The sequence below is a fragment of the Lethenteron reissneri genome, chromosome 64 (assembly GCF_015708825.2).
Source record: "Lethenteron reissneri isolate LAM-NWPU_2019-01 chromosome 64, ASM1570882v1, whole genome shotgun sequence".
Taxonomy (NCBI): domain Eukaryota; kingdom Metazoa; phylum Chordata; class Hyperoartia; order Petromyzontiformes; family Petromyzontidae; genus Lethenteron; species Lethenteron reissneri.
The window spans coordinates 6,800,363-6,821,610 of record NC_083842.1 but is presented as its reverse complement, the minus strand read 5'-3'; the positions used below and the strand labels follow the sequence as shown (position 1 = coordinate 6,821,610).

Below are 21,248 nucleotides of genomic sequence, written 5' to 3'. Positions count from 1 at the left end.
TAAATGTACATTTTATATAAAGAAAATAACACTTTGACCCATGTGAGGATCGAACTCACGACCTTCAGATTATGAGACTGACGCGCTACCTACTGCGCTAATGAGGCTGATGTTAGCGAAGTTTTGTCCTAAATGGAATATCTCAAATATTGGGATTCAATTGGAAGGTATAAAGAGGCACAACAATAAGAAGATAAGTATTTGATGAAACGTATATAATGCACAAAAATCGGATCAATTCCACACGCATAATTTGAGGTTGGTATTATGTAAATGTATATATTATGCCAAGAATAACATACGTTTGCCTCATGTGACGATCGAACTAACGACATTCAGATTATGAAACTAAGGCACTACCTAATGCTCGAATGAGGCTGATGTGAGATCAGTTTCATTCTATTTGGAAAATCTCACATATTGGGAATCAATTGGAAGGTATAAAGATGCACAACAATAAGAGGATATGTAGTTAATGACACGTATTTCATGCATAAAAGCGGATCAATTCCGAACGCATCATTTGAAGTTGGAATTAATATCTAAATGTACATTTTATATAAAGAAAATGACACTTTGCCCCATGTGAGGATCGAACTCACGACCTTCAGATTATGAGACTGACGCGCTACCTACTGCGCTAATGAGGCTGATAGCTTATTAGTTTTGTTCTAATTGGAATATCTCAAATATTGGCATTCAATTGGAAGATATAAAGAGGCACAACAAACACGTGCCTTCGGAGTGGGCAGGTAGGAACTTGGTTGGACAGCGCATTCGTGCGATCCGTGTCATGCGGCGCGTCACGTTGTGCTGAGCCCGCCCGAAGCGCTCTATCAAATACAAATCGAGGGCATGGCTATGCACGACAAACAGACAAATGATCCTTGGTGGGCAGTGTGGAACTGTTGTTCCGACCTGTTTCAGAGGATACGTATTTGATGAAACGTATGTTATGTCCAAAAATCGGATCAATTCCACACGCACAATTTGAAGTTGGTATTATATCAATGTATATATTTTGCCAAGAAAAAAATACTTTTGACTCATGTGAGGATCGAACTAATGACATTCAGATTATGAATTTAAGCAACTACCTACCGCTCTAATGCGGCTGATGTTAAACCAGTTCTATTCGAATTGGAAAATCTCAACATTTGGGAATCAATTGGAAGTTATAAAGATGCACAACAATAAGAGGATATGTAGTTAATGACACGTATTTTATGCATAAAAAGCGGTTCAATTCCGAACGCATCATTTGAAGTTGGAATTCATATCTAAATGTACATTTTATATAAAGAAAATAACACTTTGCCCCATGTGAGGATCGAACTCGCGACCTTCAGATTATGAGACTGACGCGCTACCTACTGCGCTAATGAGGCTGATGTTAGTGAAGTTTTGTCCTAAATGGAATATCTCAAATATTGGGATTCAATTGGAAGGTATAAAGAGGCACAACAATAAGAAGATAAGTATTTGATGAAACGTATATAATGCACAAAAATCGGATCAATTCCACACGCATAATTTGAGGTTGATATTATGTAAATGTATATATTATTGCCTAGAATAACATACGTTTGCCTCATGTGTGGATCGAACTAACGACATTCAGATTATGAAACTAAGGCACTACCTAATGCTCGAATGAGGCTGATGTGAGATTAGTTTCATTCTAATTGGAAAATCTCACATATTGGGAATCAATTGGAAGGTATAAAGATGCACAACAATAAGAGGATATGTAGTTAATGACACGTATTTTATGCATAAAAGAGGATCAATTCCTAACGCATCATTTGAAGTTGGAATTAATATCTAAATGTACATTTTATATAAAGAAAATAACACTTTGCCCCATGTGAGGATCGAACTCACGACCTTCAGATTATGAGACTGACGCGCTACCTACTGCGCTAATGAGGCTGATGTTAGCGAAGTTTTGTCCTAAATGGAATATCTCAAATATTGGCATTCAATTGGAAGATATAAAGAGGCACAACAAACACGTGCCTTCGGAGTGGGCAGGTAGGAACTTGGTTGGACAGCGCATTCGTGCGATCCGTGTCATGCGGCGCGTCACGTTGTGCTGAGCCCGCCCGAAGCGCTCTATCAAATACAAATCGAGGGCATGGCTATGCACGACAGACAGACAAATGATCCTTGGTGGGCAGTGTGGAACTGTTGTTCCGACCTGTTTCAGAGGATACGTATTTGATGAAACGTATGTTATGTCCAAAAATCGGATCAATTCCACACGCACAATTTGAAGTTGGTATTATATCAATGTATATATTTTGCCAAGAAAAAAATACTTTTGCCTCATGTGAGGATCGAACTAATGACATTCAGATTATGAATTTAAGCAACTACCTACCGCTCTAATGCGGCTGATGTTAAACCAGTTCTATTCGAATTGGAAAATCTCAACATTTGGGAATCAATTGGAAGTTATAAAGATGCACAACAATAAGAGGATATGTAGTTAATGACACGTATTTTATGCATAAAAAGCGGTTCAATTCCGAACGCATCATTTGAAGTTGGAATTCATATCTAAATGTACATTTTATATAAAGAAAATAACACTTTGCCCCATGTGAGGATCGAACTCGCGACCTTCAGATTATGAGACTGACGCGCTACCTACTGCGCTAATGAGGCTGATGTTAGTGAAGTTTTGTCCTAAATGGAATATCTCAAATATTGGGATTCAATTGGAAGGTATAAAGAGGCACAACAATAAGAAGATAAGTATTTGATGAAACGTATATAATGCACAAAAATCGGATCAATTCCACACGCATAATTTGAGGTTGATATTATGTAAATGTATATATTATTGCCTAGAATAACATACGTTTGCCTCATGTGTGGATCGAACTAACGACATTCAGATTATGAAACTAAGGCACTACCTAATGCTCGAATGAGGCTGATGTGAGATTAGTTTCATTCTAATTGGAAAATCTCACATATTGGGAATCAATTGGAAGGTATAAAGATGCACAACAATAAGAGGATATGTAGTTAATGACACGTATTTTATGCATAAAAGAGGATCAATTCCTAACGCATCATTTGAAGTTGGAATTAATATCTAAATGTACATTTTATATAAAGAAAATAACACTTTGCCCCATGTGAGGATCGAACTCACGACCTTCAGATTATGAGACTGACGCGCTACCTACTGCGCTAATGAGGCTGATGTTAGCGAAGTTTTGTCCTAAATGGAATATCTCAAATATTGGGATTCAATTGGAAGGTATAAAGAGGCACAACAATAAGAAGATAAGTATTTGATGAAACGTATATAATGCACAAAAATCGGATCAATTCCACACGCATAATTTGAGGTTGGTATTATGTAAATGTATATATTATGCCAAGAATAACATACGTTTGCCTCATGTGACGATCGAACTAACAACATTCAGATTATGAAACTAAGGCACTACCTAATGCTCGAATGAGGCTGATGTGAGATCAGTTTCATTCTATTTGGAAAATCTCACATATTGGGAATCAATTGGAAGGTATAAAGATGCACAACAATAAGAGGATATGTAGTTAATGACACGTATTTCATGCATAAAAGCGGATCAATTCCGAACGCATCATTTGAAGTTGGAATTAATATCTAAATGTACATTTTATATAAAGAAAATGACACTTTGCCCCATGTGAGGATCGAACTCACGACCTTCAGATTATGAGACTGACGCGCTACCTACTGCGCTAATGAGGCTGATATTTTATTATATTGTTCTAATTGGAATATCTCAAATATTGGCATTCAATTGGAAGATATAAAGAGGCACAACAAACACGTGCCTTCGGAGTGGGCAGGTAGGAACTTGGTTGGACAGCGCATTCGTGCGATCCGTGTCATGTGGCGCGTCACTTGGTGCTGAGCCCGCCCGAAGCGCTCTATCAAATACAAATCGAGGGCATGGCTATGCACGACAGACAGACAGACAAATGATCCTTGGTGGGCAGTGTGGAACTGTTGTTCCGACCTGTTTCAGAGGATAAGTATTTGATGAAACGTATATTATGTCCAAAAATCGGATCAATTCCACACGCACATTTTGAAGTTGGTATTATATCAATGTATATATTTTGCCAAGAATAAAATACGTTTGCCTCATGTGAGGATCGAACTAATGACATTCAGATTATGAATTTAAGCAACTACCTACTGCTCAAATGAGGCTGATGTTAGATCAGTTTTATTCTAATTGGGATATCTCAACTATTGGGATTCAAATGGAAGGTATAAAGAAGCACAAAAAAAGAGGATATGTAGTTAATGACACGTATTTTATGCATCAAAAGCGGATCAATTCCTAACGCATCATTTGAAGTTGGAATTAATATCTAAATGTACATTTTATATAAAGAAAATAACACTTTGCCCCATGTGAAGATCGAACTCACGACCTTCAGATTATGAGACTGACGCGCTACCTACTGCGCTAATGAGGCTGATGTTAGCGAAGTTTTGTCCTAAATGGAATATCTCAAATATTGGGATTCAATTGGAAGGTATAAAGAGGCACAACAATAAGAAGATAAGTATTTGATGAAACGTATATAATGCACAAAAATCGGATCAATTCCACACGCATAATTTGAAGTTGGTATTATGTAAATGTATATATTATGCCAAGAATAACATACGTTTGCCTCATGTGAGGATCGAACTAACGACATTCAGATTATGAAACTAAGGCACTACCTAATGCTCGAATGAGGCTGATGTGAGATCAGTTTCATTCTAATTGGAAAATCTCACATATTGGGAATCAATTGGAAGGTATAAAGATGCACAACAATAAGAGGATATGTAGTTAATGACACGTATTTTATGCATAAAAGCGGATCAATTCCGAACGCATCATTTGAAGTTGGAATTAATATCTAAATGTACATTTTATATAAAGAAAATAACACTTTGCCCCATGTGAGGATCGAACTCACGACCTTCAGATTATGAGACTGACGCGCTACCTACTGCGCTAATGAGGCTGATATTTTATTATATTGTTCTAATTGGAATATCTCAAATATTGGCATTCAATTGGAAGATATAAAGAGGCACAACAAACACGTGCCTTCGGAATGGGCAGGTAGGAACTTGGTTGGACAGCGCATTCGTGCGATCCGTGTCATGTGGCGCGTCACTTGGTGCTGAGCCCGCCCGAAGCGCTCTATCAAATACAAATCGAGGGCATGGCTATGCACGACAGACAGACAGACAAATGATCCTTGGTGGGCAGTGTGGAACTGTTGTTCCGACCTGTTTCAGAGGATAAGTATTTGATGAAACGTATGTTATGTCCAAAAATCGGATCAATTCCACACGCACATTTTGAAGTTGGTATTATATCAATGTATATATTTTGCCATGTATAAAATACGTTTGCCTCATGTGAGGATCGAACTAATGACATTCAGATTATGAAACAAAGGCACTACCTAATACTCGAATGAGGCTGATGTGAGATCAGTTTTATTCTAATTGGAAAATCTCACATATTGGGAATCAAATGGAAGGTATAAAGAAACACAACAAAAAGAGGATATGTAGTTAATGACACGTTTTTTATGCATAAAAAGCGGATCAATTCCTAACGCATCATTTGAAGTAGGAATTAATATCTAAATGTACATTTTATATAAAGAAAGTAACACTTTGCCCCATGTGAGGATCAAACTCACGACCTTCAGATTATGAGACTGACGCGCTACCTACTGCGCTAATGAGGCTGATGTTAGTGAAGTTTTGTCCTAAATGCAATATCTCAAATATTGGGATTCAATTGGAAGGTATAAGAGGCACAACAATAAGAAGATACGTATTTGTTGAAACGTATATAATGCACAAAAATCGGATCAATTCCACACGCATAATTAGAAGTTGGTATTATGTAAATGTATATATTATGCCAAGAATAACATACGTTTGCCTCATGTGAGGATCGAACTAACGACATTCAGATTATGAAACTAAGGCACTACCTAATGCTCGAATGAGGCTGATGTGAGATCAGTTTCATTCTATTTGGAAAATCTCACATATTGGGAATCAATTGGAAGGTATAAAGATGCACAACAATAAGAGGATATGTAGTTAATGACACGTATTTTATGCATAAAAGCGGATCAATTCCGAACGCATCATTTGAAGTTGGAATTAATATATAAATGTACATTTTATATAAAGAAAATAACACTTTGCCCCATGTGAGGATCGAACTCACGACCTTCAGATTATGAGACTGACGCGCTACCTACTGCGCTAATGAGGCTGATATTTTATTATATTGTTCTAATTGGAATATCTCAAATATTGGCATTCAATTGGAAGATATAAAGAGGCACAACAAACACGTGCCTTCGGAGTGGGCAGGTAAGAACTTGGTTGGACAGCGCATTCGTGCGATCCGTGTCATGTGGCGCGTCACTTGGTGCTGAGCCCGCCCGAAGCGCTTTATCAAATACAAATCGAGGGCATGGCTATGCACGACAGACAGACAGACAAATGATCCTTGGTGGGCAGTGTGGAACTGTTGTTCCGACCTGTTTCAGAGGATAAGTATTTGATGAAACGTTTGTTATGTCCAAAAATCGGATCAATTCCACACGCACATTTTGAAGTTGGTATTATATCAATGTATATATTTTGCCAAGAATAAAATACGTTTGCCTCATGTGAGGATCGAACTAATGACATTCAGATTATGAATTTAAGCAACTACCTACTGCTCAAATGAGGCTGATGTTAGATCAGTTTTATTCTAATTGGGATATCTCAACTATTGGGATTCAAATGGAAGGTATAAAGAAGCACAAAAAAAGAGGATATGTAGTTAATGACACGTATTTTATGCATCAAAAGCGGATCAATTCCTAACGCATCATTTGAAGTTGGAATTAATATCTAAATGTACATTTTATATAAAGAAAATAACACTTTGCCCCATGTGAAGATCGAACTCACGACCTTCAGATTATGAGACTGACGCGCTACCTACTGCGCTAATGAGGCTGATGTTAGCGAAGTTTTGTCCTAAATGGAATATCTCAAATATTGGGATTCAATTGGAAGGTATAAAGAGGCACAACAATAAGAAGATAAGTATTTGATGAAACGTATATAATGCACAAAAATCGGATCAATTCCACACGCATAATTTGAAGTTGGTATTATGTAAATGTATATATTATGCCAAGAATAACATACGTTTGCCTCATGTGAGGATCGAACTAACGACATTCAGATTATGAAACTAAGGCACTACCTAATGCTCGAATGAGGCTGATGTGAGATCAGTTTCATTCTAATTGGAAAATCTCACATATTGGGAATCAATTGGAAGGTATAAAGATGCACAACAATAAGAGGATATGTAGTTAATGACACGTATTTTATGCATAAAAGCGGATCAATTCCGAACGCATCATTTGAAGTTGGAATTAATATCTAAATGTACATTTTATATAAAGAAAATAACACTTTGCCCCATGTGAGGATCGCACTCACGACCTTCAGATTATGAGACTGACGCGCTACCTACTGCGCTAATGAGGCTGATATTTTATTATATTGTTCTAATTGGAATATCTCAAATATTGGCATTCAATTGGAAGATATAAAGAGGCACAACAAACACGTGCCTTCGGAGTAGGCAGGTAGGAACTTGGTTGGACAGCGCATTCGTGCGATCCGTGTCATGTGGCGCGTCACTTGGTGCTGAGCCCGCCCGAAGCGCTTTATCAAATACAAATCGAGGGCATGGCTATGCACGACAGACAGACAGACAAATGATCCTTGGTGGGCAGTGTGGAACTGTTGTTCCGACCTGTTTCAGAGGATAAGTATTTGATGAAACGTATGTTATGTCCAAAAATCGGATCAATTCCACACGCACATTTTGAAGTTGGTATTATATCAATGTATATATTTTGCCAAGAATAAAATACGTTTGCCTCATGTGGGGATCGAACTAATGACATTCAGATTATGAATTTAAGCAACTACCTACTGCTCAAATGAGGCTGATGTTAGATCAGTTTTATTCTAATTGGGATATCTCAACTATTGGGATTCAAATGGAAGGTATAAAGAAGCACAAAAAAAGAGGATATGTAGTTAATGACACGTATTTTATGCATCAAAAGCGGATCAATTCCTAACGCATCATTTGAAGTTGGAATTAATATCTAAATGTACATTTTATATAAAGAAAATAACACTTTGCCCCATGTGAAGATCGAACTCACGACCTTCAGATTATGAGACTGACGCGCTACCTACTGCGCTAATGAGGCTGATGTTAGCGAAGTTTTGTCCTAAATGGAATATCTCAAATATTGGGATTCAATTGGAAGGTATAAAGAGGCACAACAATAAGAAGATAAGTATTTGATGAAACGTATATAATGCACAAAAATCGGATCAATTCCACACGCATAATTTGAAGTTGGTATTATGTAAATGTATATATTATGCCAAGAATAACATACGTTTGCCTCATGTGAGGATCGAACTAACGACATTCAGATTATGAAACTAAGGCACTACCTAATGCTCGAATGAGGCTGATGTGAGATCAGTTTCATTCTAATTGGAAAATCTCACATATTGGGAATCAATTGGAAGGTATAAAGATGCACAACAATAAGAGGATATGTAGTTAATGACACGTATTTTATGCATAAAAGCGGATCAATTCCGAACGCATCATTTGAAGTTGGAATTAATATCTAAATGTACATTTTATATAAAGAAAATAACACTTTGCCCCATGTGAGGATCGAACTCACGACCTTCAGATTATGAGACTGACGCGCTACCTACTGCGCTAATGAGGCTGATATTTTATTATATTGTTCTAATTGGAATATCTCAAATATTGGCATTCAATTGGAAGATATAAAGAGGCACAACAAACACGTGCCTTCGGAGTGGGCAGGTAGGAACTTGGTTGGACAGCGCATTCGTGCGATCCGTGTCATGTGGCGCGTCACTTGGTGCTGAGCCCGCCCGAAGCGCTCTATCAAATACAAATCGAGGGCATGGCTATGCACGACAGACAGACAGACAAATGATCCTTGGTGGGCAGTGTGGAACTGTTGTTCCGACCTGTTTCAGAGAATAAGTATTTGATGAAACGTATGTTATGTCCAAAAATCGGATCAATTCCACACGCACATTTTGAAGTTGGTATTATATCAATGTATATATTTTGCCATGTATAAAATACGTTTGCCTCATGTGAGGATCGAACTAATGACATTCAGATTATGAAACAAAGGCACTACCTAATACTCGAATGAGGCTGATGTGAGATCAGTTTTATTCTAATTGGAAAATCTCACATATTGGGAATCAAATGGAAGGTATAAAGAAGCACAAAAAAAGAGGATATGTAGTTAATGACACGTATTTTATGCATAAAAAGCGGATCAATTCCTAACGCATCATTTGAAGTTGAAATTAATATCTAAATGTACATTTTATATAAAGAAAATAACACTTTGCCCCATGTGAAGATCGAACTCACGACCTTCAGATTATGAGACTGACGCGCTACCTACTGCGCTAATGAGGCTGATGTTAGCGAAGTTTTGTCCTAAATGAAATATCTCAAATATTGAGATTCAATTGGAAGGTATAAAGAGGCACAACAATAAGAAGAAAAGTATTTGATGAAACGTATATAATGCACAAAAATCGGATCAATTCCACACGCATAATTTGAAGTTGGTATTATGTAAATGTATATATTATGCCAAGAATAACATACGTTTGCCTCATGTGAGGATCGAACTAACGACATTCAGATTATGAAACTAAGGCACTACCTAATGCTCGAATGAGGCTGATGTGAGATCAGTTTTATTCTAATTGGAAAATCTCACATATTGGGAATCAAATGGAAGGTATAAAGAAACACAACAAAGAGAGGATATGTCGTTAATGACACGTATTTTATACATAAAAAGCGGATCAATTCCTAACGCATCATTTGAAGTTGGAATTAATATCTAAATGTACATTTTATATAAAGAAAATAACACTTTGCCCCATGTGAGGATCGAACTCACGACCTTCAGATTATGAGACTGACACGCTACCTACTGCGCTAATGAGGCTGATGTTAGTGAAGTTTTGTTTTAAATGGATTATCTTAAATATTGGGATTCAATTGGAAGGTATAAAGAGGCACAACAATAAGAAGATAAGTATTTGATGAAACGTATATATTGCACAAAAATCGGATCAATTCCACACGCATAATTTGAAGTTGGTATTATGTAAATGTATATATTATGCCAAGAATAACATACGTTTGCCTCATGTGAGGATCGAACTAACGACATTCAGATTATGAAACTAAGGCACTACCTAATGCTCGAATGAGGCTGATGTGAGATCAGTTTTATTCTAATTGGAAAATCTCACATATTGGGAATCAAATGGAAGGTATAAAGAAACACAACAAAGAGAGGATATGTCGTTAATGACACGTATTTTATACATAAAAAGCGGATCAATTCCTAACGCATCATTTGAAGTTGGAATTAATATCTAAATGTACATTTTATATAAAGAAAATAACACTTTGCCCCATGTGAGGATCGAACTCACGACCTTCAGATTATGAGACTGACACGCTACCTACTGCGCTAATGCGGCTGATGTTAGTGAAGTTTTGTTTTAAATGGATTATCTTAAATATTGGGATTCAATTGGAAGGTATAAAGAGGCACAACAATAAGAAGATAAGTATTTGATGAAACGTATATATTGCACAAAAATCGGATCAATTCCACACGCATAATTTGAAGTTGGTATTATGTAAATGTATATATTATGCCAAGAATAACATACGTTTGCCTCATGTGAGGATCGAACTAACGACATTCAGATTATGAAACTAAGGCACTACCTAATGCTCGACTGAGGCTGATGTGAGATCAGTTTCATTCTAATTGGAAAATCTCACATATTGGGAATCAATTGGAAGGTATAAAGATGCACAACACTAAGAGGATATGTAGTTAATGACACGTATTTTATGCATCAAAAGCGGATCAATTCCTAACGCATCATTTGAAGTTGGAATTAATATCTAAATGTACACTTGATATAAAGAAAGTAACACTTTGCCCCATGTTAAGATCGAACTCACGACCTTCAGATTATGAGACTGACGCACTACCTACTGCGCTGAGGCTGATGTTAGCGAAGTTTTGTCCTAAATGAAATATCTCAAATATTGAGATTCAATTGGAAGGTATAAAGAGGCACAACAATAAGAAGAAAAGTATTTGATGAAACGTATATAATGCACAAAAATCGGATCAATTCCACACGCATAATTTGAAGTTGGTATTATGTAAATGTATATATTATGCCAAGAATAACATACGTTTGCCTCATGTGAGGATCGAACTAACGACATTCAGATTATGAAACTAAGGCACTACCTAATGCTCGAATGAGGCTGATGTGAGATCAGTTTTATTCGAATTAGAAAATCTCACATATTGGGAATCAAATGGAAGGTATAAAGAAACACAACAAAGAGAGGATATGTCGTTAATGACACGTATTTTATACATAAAAAGCGGATCAATTCCTAACGCATCATTTGAAGTTGGAATTAATATCTAAATGTACATTTTATATAAAGAAAATAACACTTTGCCCCATGTGAGGATCGAACTCACGACCTTCAGATTATGAGACTGACACGCTACCTACTGCGCTAATGAGGCTGATGTTAGTGAAGTTTTGTTTTAAATGGATTATCTTAAATATTGGGATTCAATTGGAAGGTATAAAGAGGCACAACAATAAGAAGATAAGTATTTGATGAAACGTATATATTGCACAAAAATCGGATCAATTCCACACGCATAATTTGAAGTTGGTATTATGTAAATGTATATATTATGCCAAGAATAACATACGTTTGCCTCATGTGAGGATCGAACTAACGACATTCAGATTATGAAACTAAGGCACTACCTAATGCTCGAATGAGGCTGATGTGAGATCAGTTTTATTCTAATTGGAAAATCTCACATATTGGGAATCAAATGGAAGGTATAAAGAAACACAACAAAGAGAGGATATGTCGTTAATGACACGTATTTTATACATAAAAAGCGGATCAATTCCTAACGCATCATTTGAAGTTGGAATTAATATCTAAATGTACATTTTATATAAAGAAAATAACACTTTGCCCCATGTGAGGATCGAACTCACGACCTTCAGATTATGAGACTGACACGCTACCTACTGCGCTAATGAGGCTGATGTTAGTGAAGTTTTGTTTTAAATGGATTATCTTAAATATTGGGATTCAATTGGAAGGTATAAAGAGGCACAACAATAAGAAGATAAGTATTTGATGAAACGTATATATTGCACAAAAATCGGATCAATTCCACACGCATAATTTGAAGTTGGTATTATGTAAATGTATATATTATGCCAAGAATAACATACGTTTGCCTCATGTGAGGATCGAACTAACGACATTCAGATGATGAAACTAAGGCACTACCTAATGCTCGACTGAGGCTGATGTGAGATCAGTTTCATTTTAATTGGAAAATCTCACATATTGGGAATCAATTGGAAGGTATAAAGATGCACAACACTAAGAGGATATGTAGTTAATGACACGTATTTTATGCATCAAAAGCGGATCAATTCCTAACGCATCATTTGAAGTTGGAATTAATATCTAAATGTACACTTGATATAAAGAAAGTAACACTTTGCCCCATGTGAGAATCGAACTCTCAACCTTCAGATTATGAGACTGACGCACTACCTACTGCGCTAATGAGGCTGATGTTAGTGAAGTTTTGTCCTAAATGGAATATCTCAAATATTGGGATTCAATTGGAAGGTATAAAGAGGCACAACAATAAGAAGAAAAGTATTTGATGAAACGTATATAATGCAAAAAAATCGGATCAATTCCACACGCATAATTTGAAGTTGGTATTATGTAAATGTATATATTATGCCAAGAATAACATACGTTTGCCTCATGTGAGGATCGAACTAACGACATTCAGATTATGAAACTAAGGCACTACCTAATGCTCGAATGAGGCTGATGTGAGATCAGTTTTATTCTAATTGTAAAATCTCACATATTGGGAATCAAATGGAAGGTATAAAGAAACACAACAAAAAGAGGATATGTAGTTAATGACACGTATTTTATGCATAAAAAGCGGATCAATTCCTAACGCATCATTTGAAGTTGGAATTAATATCTAAATGTACATTTTATATAAAGATAATAACACTTTGCCCCATGTGAGGATTGAACTCACGACCTTCAGATTATGAGACTGACGCACTACCTACTGCGCTAATGAGCCTGATGTTAGTGAAGTTTTGTCCTAGATGGAATATCTCTAATATTGGGATTCAATTGGAAGGTATAAAGAGGCACAACAATAAGAAGATAAGTATTTGATGAAACGTATATATTGCACAAAAATCGGATCAATTCCACACGCATAATTTGAAGTTGGTATTATGTAAATGTATATATTATGCCAAGAATAACATACGTTTGCCTCATGTGAGGATCGAACTAACGACATTCAGATTATGAAACTAAGGCACTACCTAATGCTCGAATGAGGCTGATGTGAGATCAGTTTTATTCTAATTGGAAAATCTCACATATTGGGAATCAAATGGAAGGTATAAAGAAACACAACAAAGAGAGGATATGTCGTTAATGACACGTATTTTATACATAAAAAGCGGATCAATTCCTAACGCATCATTTGAAGTTGGAATTAATATCTAAATGTACATTTTATATAAAGAAAATAACACTTTGCCCCATGTGAGGATCGAACTCACGACCTTCAGATTATGAGACTGACACGCTACCTACTGCGCTAATGAGGCTGATGTTAGTGAAGTTTTGTTTTAAATGGATTATCTTAAATATTGGGATTCAATTGGAAGGTATAAAGAGGCACAACAATAAGAAGATAAGTATTTGATGAAACGTATATATTGCACAAAAATCGGATCAATTCCACACGCATAATTTGAAGTTGGTATTATGTAAATGTATATATTATGCCAAGAATAACATACGTTTGCCTCATGTGAGGATCGAACTAACGACATTCAGATTATGAAACTAAGGCACTACCTAATGCTCGAATGAGGCTGATGTGAGATCAGTTTTATTCTAATTGGAAAATCTCACATATTGGGAATCAAATGGAAGGTATAAAGAAACACAACAAAGAGAGGATATGTCGTTAATGACACGTATTTTATACATAAAAAGCGGATCAATTCCTAACGCATCATTTGAAGTTGGAATTAATATCTAAATGTACATTTTATATAAAGAAAATAACACTTTGCCCCATGTGAGGATCGAACTCACGACCTTCAGATTATGAGACTGACACGCTACCTACTGCGCTAATGAGGCTGATGTTAGTGAAGTTTTGTTTTAAATGGATTATCTTAAATATTGGGATTCAATTGGAAGGTATAAAGAGGCACAACAATAAGAAGATAAGTATTTGATGAAACGTATATATTGCACAAAAATCGGATCAATTCCACACGCATAATTTGAAGTTGGTATTATGTAAATGTATATATTATGCCAAGAATAACATACGTTTGCCTCATGTGAGGATCGAACTAACGACATTCAGATTATGAAACTAAGGCACTACCTAATGCTCGAATGAGGCTGATGTGAGATCAGTTTTATTCTAATTGGAAAATCTCACATATTGGGAATCAAATGGAAGGTATAAAGAAACACAACAAAGAGAGGATATGTCGTTAATGACACGTATTTTATACATAAAAAGCGGATCAATTCCTAACGCATCATTTGAAGTTGGAATTAATATCTAAATGTACATTTTATATAAAGAAAATAACACTTTGCCCCATGTGAGGATCGAACTCACGACCTTCAGATTATGAGACTGACACGCTACCTACTGCGCTAATGAGGCTGATGTTAGTGAAGTTTTGTTTTAAATGGATTATCTTAAATATTGGGATTCAATTGGAAGGTATAAAGAGGCACAACAATAAGAAGATAAGTATTTGATGAAACGTATATATTGCACAAAAATCGGATCAATTCCACACGCATAATTTGAAGTTGGTATTATGTAAATGTATATATTATGCCAAGAATAACATACGTTTGCCTCATGTGAGGATCGAACTAACGACATTCAGATGATGAAACTAAGGCACTACCTAATGCTCGACTGAGGCTGATGTGAGATCAGTTTCATTTTAATTGGAAAATCTCACATATTGGGAATCAATTGGAAGGTATAAAGATGCACAACACTAAGAGGATATGTAGTTAATGACACGTATTTTATGCATCAAAAGCGGATCAATTCCTAACGCATCATTTGAAGTTGGAATTAATATCTAAATGTACACTTGATATAAAGAAAGTAACACTTTGCCCCATGTGAGAATCGAACTCTCAACCTTCAGATTATGAGACTGACGCACTACCTACTGCGCTAATGAGGCTGATGTTAGTGAAGTTTTGTCCTAAATGGAATATCTCAAATATTGGGATTCAATTGGAAGGTATAAAGAGGCACAACAATAAGAAGAAAAGTATTTGATGAAACGTATATAATGCAAAAAAATCGGATCAATTCCACACGCATAATTTGAAGTTGGTATTATGTAAATGTATATATTATGCCAAGAATAACATACGTTTGCCTCATGTGAGGATCGAACTAACGACATTCAGATTATGAAACTAAGGCACTACCTAATGCTCGAATGAGGCTGATGTGAGATCAGTTTTATTCTAATTGTAAAATCTCACATATTGGGAATCAAATGGAAGGTATAAAGAAACACAACAAAAAGAGGATATGTAGTTAATGACACGTATTTTATGCATAAAAAGCGGATCAATTCCTAACGCATCATTTGAAGTTGGAATTAATATCTAAATGTACATTTTATATAAAGATAATAACACTTTGCCCCATGTGAGGATTGAACTCACGACCTTCAGATTATGAGACTGACGCACTACCTACTGCGCTAATGAGCCTGATGTTAGTGAAGTTTTGTCCTAGATGGAATATCTCTAATATTGGGATTCAATTGGAAGGTATAAAGAGGCACAACAATAAGAAGATAAGTATTTGATGAAACGTATATATTGCACAAAAATCGGATCAATTCCACACGCATAATTTGAAGTTGGTATTATGTAAATGTATATATTATGCCAAGAATAACATACGTTTGCCTCATGTGAGGATCGAACTAACGACATTCAGATTATGAAACTAAGGCACTACCTAATGCTCGAATGAGGCTGATGTGAGATCAGTTTTATTCTAATTGGAAAATCTCACATATTGGGAATCAAATGGAAGGTATAAAGAAACACAACAAAGAGAGGATATGTCGTTAATGACACGTATTTTATACATAAAAAGCGGATCAATTCCTAACGCATCATTTGAAGTTGGAATTAATATCTAAATGTACATTTTATATAAAGAAAATAACACTTTGCCCCATGTGAGGATCGAACTCACGACCTTCAGATTATGAGACTGACACGCTACCTACTGCGCTAATGAGGCTGATGTTAGTGAAGTTTTGTTTTAAATGGATTATCTTAAATATTGGGATTCAATTGGAAGGTATAAAGAGGCACAACAATAAGAAGATAAGTATTTGATGAAACGTATATATTGCACAAAAATCGGATCAATTCCACACGCATAATTTGAAGTTGGTATTATGTAAATGTATATATTATGCCAAGAATAACATACGTTTGCCTCATGTGAGGATCGAACTAACGACATTCAGATTATGAAACTAAGGCACTACCTAATGCTCGAATGAGGCTGATGTGAGATCAGTTTTATTCTAATTGGAAAATCTCACATATTGGGAATCAAATGGAAGGTATAAAGAAACACAACAAAGAGAGGATATGTCGTTAATGACACGTATTTTATACATAAAAAGCGGATCAATTCCTAACGCATCATTTGAAGTTGGAATTAATATCTAAATGTACATTTTATATAAAGAAAATAACACTTTGCCCCATGTGAGGATCGAACTCACGACCTTCAGATTATGAGACTGACACGCTACCTACTGCGCTAATGAGGCTGATGTTAGTGAAGTTTTGTTTTAAATGGATTATCTTAAATATTGGGATTCAATTGGAAGGTATAAAGAGGCACAACAATAAGAAGATAAGTATTTGATGAAACGTATATATTGCACAAAAATCGGATCAATTCCACACGCATAATTTGAAGTTGGTATTATGTAAATGTATATATTATGCCAAGAATAACATACGTTTGCCTCATGTGAGGATCGAACTAACGACATTCAGATTATGAAACTAAGGCACTACCTAATGCTCGAATGAGGCTGATGTGAGATCAGTTTTATTCTAATTGGAAAATCTCACATATTGGGAATCAAATGGAAGGTATAAAGAAACACAACAAAGAGAGGATATGTCGTTAATGACACGTATTTTATACATAAAAAGCGGATCAATTCCTAACGCATCATTTGAAGTTGGAATTAATATCTAAATGTACATTTTATATAAAGAAAATAACACTTTGCCCCATGTGAGGATCGAACTCACGACCTTCAGATTATGAGACTGACACGCTACCTACTGCGCTAATGAGGCTGATGTTAGTGAAGTTTTGTTTTAAATGGATTATCTTAAATATTGGGATTCAATTGGAAGGTATAAAGAGGCACAACAATAAGAAGATAAGTATTTGATGAAACGTATATATTGCACAAAAATCGGATCAATTCCACACGCATAATTTGAAGTTGGTATTATGTAAATGTATATATTATGCCAAGAATAACATACGTTTGCCTCATGTGAGGATCGAACTAACGACATTCAGATGATGAAACTAAGGCACTACCTAATGCTCGACTGAGGCTGATGTGAGATCAGTTTCATTTTAATTGGAAAATCTCACATATTGGGAATCAATTGGAAGGTATAAAGATGCACAACACTAAGAGGATATGTAGTTAATGACACGTATTTTATGCATCAAAAGCGGATCAATTCCTAACGCATCATTTGAAGTTGGAATTAATATCTAAATGTACACTTGATATAAAGAAAGTAACACTTTGCCCCATGTGAGAATCGAACTCTCAACCTTCAGATTATGAGACTGACGCACTACCTACTGCGCTAATGAGGCTGATGTTAGTGAAGTTTTGTCCTAAATGGAATATCTCAAATATTGGGATTCAATTGGAAGGTATAAAGAGGCACAACAATAAGAAGAAAAGTATTTGATGAAACGTATATAATGCAAAAAAATCGGATCAATTCCACACGCATAATTTGAAGTTGGTATTATGTAAATGTATATATTATGCCAAGAATAACATACGTTTGCCTCATGTGAGGATCGAACTAACGACATTCAGATTATGAAACTAAGGCACTACCTAATGCTCGAATGAGGCTGATGTGAGATCAGTTTTATTCTAATTGTAAAATCTCACATATTGGGAATCAAATGGAAGGTATAAAGAAACACAACAAAAAGAGGATATGTAGTTAATGACACGTATTTTATGCATAAAAAGCGGATCAATTCCTAACGCATCATTTGAAGTTGGAATTAATATCTAAATGTACATTTTATATAAAGATAATAACACTTTGCCCCATGTGAGGATTGAACTCACGACCTTCAGATTATGAGACTGACGCACTACCTACTGCGCTAATGAGCCTGATGTTAGTGAAGTTTTGTCCTAGATGGAATATCTCTAATATTGGGATTCAATTGGAAGGTATAAAGAGGCACAACAATAAGAAGATAAGTATTTGATGAAACGTATATATTGCACAAAAATCGGATCAATTCCACACGCATAATTTGAAGTTGGTATTATGTAAATGTATATATTATGCCAAGAATAACATACGTTTGCCTCATGTGAGGATCGAACTAACGACATTCAGATTATGAAACTAAGGCACTACCTAATGCTCGAATGAGGCTGATGTGAGATCAGTTTTATTCTAATTGGAAAATCTCACATATTGGGAATCAAATGGAAGGTATAAAGAAACACAACAAAGAGAGGATATGTCGTTAATGACACGTATTTTATACATAAAAAGCGGATCAATTCCTAACGCATCATTTGAAGTTGGAATTCATATCTAAATGTACATTTTATATAAAGAAAATAACACTTTGCCCCATGTGAGGATCGAACTCACGACCTTCAGATTATGAGACTGACACGCTACCTACTGCGCTAATGAGGCTGATGTTAGTGAAGTTTTGTTTTAAATGGATTATCTTAAATATTGGGATTCAATTGGAAGGTATAAAGAGGCACAACAATAAGAAGATAAGTATTTGATGAAACGTATATATTGCACAAAAATCGGATCAATTCCACACGCATAATTTGAAGTTGGTATTATGTAAATGTATATATTATGCCAAGAATAACATACGTTTGCCTCATGTGAGGATCGAACTAACGACATTCAGATTATGAAACTAAGGCACTACCTAATGCTCGAATGAGGCTGATGTGAGATCAGTTTTATTCTAATTGGAAAATCTCACATATTGGGAATCAAATGGAAGGTATAAAGAAACACAACAAAGAGAGGATATGTCGTTAATGACACGTATTTTATACATAAAAAGCGGATCAATTCCTAACGCATCATTTGAAGTTGGAATTAATATCTAAATGTACATTTTATATAAAGAAAATAACACTTTGCCCCATGTGAGGATCGAACTCACGACCTTCAGATTATGAGACTGACACGCTACCTACTGCGCTAATGAGGCTGATGTTAGTGAAGTTTTGTTTTAAATGGATTATCTTAAATATTGGGATTCAATTGGAAGGTATAAAGAGGCACAACAATAAGAAGATAAGTATTTGATGAAACGTATATATTGCACAAAAATCGGATCAATTCCACACGCATAATTTGAAGTTGGTATTATGTAAATGTATATATTATGCCAAGAATAACATACGTTTGCCTCATGTGAGGATCGAACTAACGACATTCAGATGATGAAACTAAGGCACTACCTAATGCTCGACTGAGGCTGATGTGAGATCAGTTTCATTCTAATTGGAAAATCTCACATATTGGGAATCAATTGGAAGGTATAAAGATGCACAACACTAAGAGGATATGTAGTTAATGACACGTATTTTATGCATCAAAAGCGGATCAATTCCTAACGCATCATTTGAAGTTGGAATTAATATCTAAATGTACACTTGATATAAAGAAAGTAACACTTTGCCCCATGTGAGAATCGAACTCTCAACCTTCAGATTATGAGACTGACGCACTACCTACTGCGCTAATGAGGCTGATGTTAGTGAAGTTTTGTCCTAAATGGAATATCTCAAATATTGGGATTCAATTGGAAGGTATAAAGAGGCACAACAATAAGAAGAAAAGTATTTGATGAAACGTATATAATGCAAAAAAATCGGATCAATTCCACACGCATAATTTGAAGTTGGTATTATGTAAATGTATATATTATGCCAAGAATAACATACGTTTGCCTCATGTGAGGATCGAACTAACGACATTCAGATTATGAAACTAAGGCACTACCTAATGCTCGAATGAGGCTGATGTGAGATCAGTTTTATTCTAATTGTAAAATCTCACATATTGGGAATCAAATGGAAGGTATAAAGAAACACAACAAAAAGAGGATATGTAGTTAATGACACGTATTTTATGCATAAAAAGCGGATCAATTCCTAACGCATCATTTGAAGTTGGAATTAATATCTAAATGTACATTTTATATAAAGATAATAACACTTTGCCCCATGTGAGGATTGAACTCACGACCTTCAGATTATGAGACTGACGCACTACCTACTGCGCTAATGAGCCTGATGTTAGTGAAGTTTTGTCCTAGATGGAATATCTCTAATATTGGGATTCAATTGGAGGGTATAAAGAGGTACAACAATAATAAGATAAGTATTTGATGAAACGTATATAATGCACAAAAATCGGATCAATTCCACACGCATAATTTGAAGTTTGTAATATGTAAATGTGTATATTATGCCAAGAATAACATACGTT

The 21,248-nt window shown here is 35.5% G+C and overlaps 18 non-coding genes across 18 annotated transcripts; all 18 read right to left on the bottom strand.

The window, feature by feature from the left end:
- Positions 1-577: 577 nt before the first annotated feature.
- Positions 578-650, bottom strand: TRNAM-CAU (transfer RNA methionine (anticodon CAU)). Its single transcript has one exon. It is a non-coding gene; the product is annotated as a tRNA-Met (tRNA).
- A 1,209-nt stretch (positions 651-1,859) lies between these two features.
- On the bottom strand, positions 1,860-1,932 carry TRNAM-CAU (transfer RNA methionine (anticodon CAU)). Its single transcript has one exon. It is a non-coding gene; the product is annotated as a tRNA-Met (tRNA).
- A 1,209-nt stretch (positions 1,933-3,141) lies between these two features.
- Positions 3,142-3,214, bottom strand: TRNAM-CAU (transfer RNA methionine (anticodon CAU)). Its single transcript has one exon. It is a non-coding gene; the product is annotated as a tRNA-Met (tRNA).
- Positions 3,215-3,684: 470 nt separating this feature from the next.
- On the bottom strand, positions 3,685-3,757 carry TRNAM-CAU (transfer RNA methionine (anticodon CAU)). Its single transcript has one exon. It is a non-coding gene; the product is annotated as a tRNA-Met (tRNA).
- A 1,210-nt stretch (positions 3,758-4,967) lies between these two features.
- TRNAM-CAU (transfer RNA methionine (anticodon CAU)) lies at positions 4,968-5,040 on the bottom strand. The gene has a single exon. It is a non-coding gene; the product is annotated as a tRNA-Met (tRNA).
- A 1,210-nt stretch (positions 5,041-6,250) lies between these two features.
- Positions 6,251-6,323, bottom strand: TRNAM-CAU (transfer RNA methionine (anticodon CAU)). Its single transcript has one exon. It is a non-coding gene; the product is annotated as a tRNA-Met (tRNA).
- A 2,493-nt stretch (positions 6,324-8,816) lies between these two features.
- TRNAM-CAU (transfer RNA methionine (anticodon CAU)) lies at positions 8,817-8,889 on the bottom strand. Its single transcript has one exon. It is a non-coding gene; the product is annotated as a tRNA-Met (tRNA).
- A 1,211-nt stretch (positions 8,890-10,100) lies between these two features.
- Positions 10,101-10,173, bottom strand: TRNAM-CAU (transfer RNA methionine (anticodon CAU)). The gene has a single exon. It is a non-coding gene; the product is annotated as a tRNA-Met (tRNA).
- Positions 10,174-11,729: 1,556 nt separating this feature from the next.
- On the bottom strand, positions 11,730-11,802 carry TRNAM-CAU (transfer RNA methionine (anticodon CAU)). Its single transcript has one exon. It is a non-coding gene; the product is annotated as a tRNA-Met (tRNA).
- Positions 11,803-12,273: 471 nt separating this feature from the next.
- On the bottom strand, positions 12,274-12,346 carry TRNAM-CAU (transfer RNA methionine (anticodon CAU)). The gene has a single exon. It is a non-coding gene; the product is annotated as a tRNA-Met (tRNA).
- A 1,559-nt stretch (positions 12,347-13,905) lies between these two features.
- Positions 13,906-13,978, bottom strand: TRNAM-CAU (transfer RNA methionine (anticodon CAU)). The gene has a single exon. It is a non-coding gene; the product is annotated as a tRNA-Met (tRNA).
- A 471-nt stretch (positions 13,979-14,449) lies between these two features.
- Positions 14,450-14,522, bottom strand: TRNAM-CAU (transfer RNA methionine (anticodon CAU)). Its single transcript has one exon. It is a non-coding gene; the product is annotated as a tRNA-Met (tRNA).
- Positions 14,523-14,993: 471 nt separating this feature from the next.
- On the bottom strand, positions 14,994-15,066 carry TRNAM-CAU (transfer RNA methionine (anticodon CAU)). Its single transcript has one exon. It is a non-coding gene; the product is annotated as a tRNA-Met (tRNA).
- Positions 15,067-16,625: 1,559 nt separating this feature from the next.
- TRNAM-CAU (transfer RNA methionine (anticodon CAU)) lies at positions 16,626-16,698 on the bottom strand. Its single transcript has one exon. It is a non-coding gene; the product is annotated as a tRNA-Met (tRNA).
- A 471-nt stretch (positions 16,699-17,169) lies between these two features.
- On the bottom strand, positions 17,170-17,242 carry TRNAM-CAU (transfer RNA methionine (anticodon CAU)). Its single transcript has one exon. It is a non-coding gene; the product is annotated as a tRNA-Met (tRNA).
- Positions 17,243-17,713: 471 nt separating this feature from the next.
- On the bottom strand, positions 17,714-17,786 carry TRNAM-CAU (transfer RNA methionine (anticodon CAU)). The gene has a single exon. It is a non-coding gene; the product is annotated as a tRNA-Met (tRNA).
- Positions 17,787-19,345: 1,559 nt separating this feature from the next.
- On the bottom strand, positions 19,346-19,418 carry TRNAM-CAU (transfer RNA methionine (anticodon CAU)). The gene has a single exon. It is a non-coding gene; the product is annotated as a tRNA-Met (tRNA).
- A 471-nt stretch (positions 19,419-19,889) lies between these two features.
- TRNAM-CAU (transfer RNA methionine (anticodon CAU)) lies at positions 19,890-19,962 on the bottom strand. The gene has a single exon. It is a non-coding gene; the product is annotated as a tRNA-Met (tRNA).
- Positions 19,963-21,248: the final 1,286 nt, after the last annotated feature.